Source organism: Patagioenas fasciata, chromosome 13 (genome assembly GCF_037038585.1).
Source record: "Patagioenas fasciata isolate bPatFas1 chromosome 13, bPatFas1.hap1, whole genome shotgun sequence".
NCBI lineage: Eukaryota > Metazoa > Chordata > Aves > Columbiformes > Columbidae > Patagioenas > Patagioenas fasciata.
This window is the reverse complement of record NC_092532.1, coordinates 17,408,969-17,411,468: the sequence shown is the minus strand read 5'-3', so window position 1 is coordinate 17,411,468 and position 2,500 is coordinate 17,408,969. Positions and strand designations below refer to the sequence as shown.

Here is a 2,500-nt window from a genome sequence, read left to right as displayed (position 1 = left end):
AACTAAGTTTTTAATTTAACACCCCATTAAGACGAGGTGAGAAGATTCACACCTCCGTCAGCACTATTGTTTCAAGTCCATCTCCATTTGGGTGCAGATTCAACAGGACACCATTCCCCCAATTTACAACACTGCCAGCTTGGAAGAGTGAACCACTTGCTTCTCTTTCCTCACACACATACAATGAAAACACAGGTGTGCAACGAGTGTATTTCGTTAATGGCACATCACTCGTCAACATGTAATAAATACTGAATGAATACAATAATGGTATTTTCATTAGCAGGAGGCATTTCTGAAGAGTGAAATTCAACTTCCTACTACACATTGAAATACAGGAAAATATACCAAGTTGAAGACAAAAGCGTTTTTTTGAAACTAAGAGCAGAAAGTCCAAAATTTTACCAAAATAAAATACATATGCATGTAAAAGAAAATTCCACCTATAGGCAAATTAATATCCGTGGATTTCTAGTTACTTTACTCTGCCATCAGTCCTTTCCAGTTTGAAGGCAGAAGTGGGTATTCAAGATACCACAGGACAGCCTCAGAAACTTCAGAGCAAAGTCAAGAGCCTCCACGTATCCTTGGGTTCTTCACTATGAAGACAGGTCTATGAGGTGCACAGCAACTTCAGCTCACCCAGCTATTGATGAGAACTGTGGAGACCCAGCACCTATACCCTGAGCGGGCCTTTGGTAGGGCTCTTCTCCATGAAAGATAAATCCCACTTCATTTCTGCCACTGATCATTTTTTGACAGAAAAACTGCCATATAACTGCTGCCTTCAGCCACAGCTATGAAAGGCAGGGAATAACAAGGTGCAGATCCCCCGTGCAAAGTGGAATCCCACCAGGAACATGCTTCTCGTGCGGCAGGTGCAGAGCCCAGAGGTCCACAATCACCTGTATCTTCCAGTGTTCATCCTGGGCCAAAGCCCCAAAACTTCCTACACTCAGAAGCCAACAGCACCCATGGGGAATGGTACCAGACAGCTGCAAGAGGTCAATCCCTCCACATTCCCGCAGCTCTCCGTTCACCTGCTCTACAATCGGCCGTGAGAATTTTGTCTTCCACACAATATGGGGAATTTGTCTTCTGTACTGATTTTGCCCTTTTTGAATGCAGAAACTTAAGAGCATTAGCAGTGCACAGGTGATGGATCTATTCAGAAGAATACCAGATTTTGCTTCTTTTTCTGGGTCTCAGAAAATCCACATTGTTGAGTAGCTTGTTACAGAATCAGGCGCTTATTGTATGTACAGATTACATAAACAAGAGGGTCAATTTTGTTTCAAACCTATATGAATACCGTTCTGGGACTGAATTACCTACTGATTGAAAAGTTACACATTTTAAACTAGCTAATCATATTTTATTTCATTGCAAGCAGACAGCAGTGCAATGAAATTAGCTGTTTGTTTGTACATTTTGGAAAATGTTTTAACTTCGAGACTATAGAAAAAAAATGGGAAGAAATTAATGTATGTCCAGGTAAGATTACAAGGGTAGAAATAATCAGGTGATAATAACTGGGCATAGCTCAACAGAAACCAAGAGTTGTTTTCTCCTGATTTTTGACTATGTTCTCCCTTTCCTCAAAGTGGGAACACCCTTTCTCCATCGTGAATTTACAGTTTTAAAGGCATAGCCTTATCTCTCATAGCATAAAAATGATCCCAGAGACCTAACATTGCCTTTGCTTACCCAGTACAGAAATACAAATGCTTTAGCATTCTCACATTAACTAACTGGTAAGAATACACACAGTAACAATATTACATTTTCTGTAGAGAAGATACGGTATTTTACATAATTTTGGTCAAAACACCTATTTACCAGGTCATATTTGTCTATGACACTTGAATCCTACCTCAAGATCGGTGTTCTAGCATGTATACTGAAAACATCACATTAATCCATAACTACTGTTTTCTTAAGAAAGACATAGCTGTAAAAAGGTATCAAAGATTATGAAGCATTTGTCTGTGGGAGGGAGGAGGATAGTGGTGCTTCCACAATCCCTTATTGTTCTATCATATCTAATCCGCGGTACCAGTGCCCATAATGATTCCCAACTGGTAGATGAACTACTTTGAACATCCCTGAAGCAGAATTGCTACCCACTAATGTATCAGCTAAATGTTAGAAGACTCCTAACTCCCCCATCTGTGTTTTACCTCCCCAGAGGGTAAATACATTGAACAGCGATTCCCTGGCACACACTTTCTAAACCTTACTGGCAACTGCTGTGATTTCCAGTCCAAGCAGCTCTGCAGTCAAAATCACCAGTTTTATATGCTGGAGGGAACTAAACACCTACCTTATTAAAATACTGCCCTCAAAACACACTGTAGTTACGTATTGCCACTGTAATTGTTACCAGCGTAGTGCTGATAATATTATGGTTTACAGCTAATATCAGGCTATTGAATTAGTATGTGAATATCTTTTATAGTGAACTTCAGGAAATTTATTGGAATTAGGAATTTATTTATTT

The 2,500-nt window shown here is 39.7% G+C and overlaps 1 protein-coding gene across 15 annotated transcripts in view; it reads right to left on the bottom strand.

Moving 5' to 3' along the window:
- The window catches only part of ZNF536 (zinc finger protein 536), a 345,571-nt gene that overhangs the window by 230,849 nt on the left and 112,222 nt on the right, over positions 1–2,500 (bottom strand). The window lies entirely within an intron of this gene.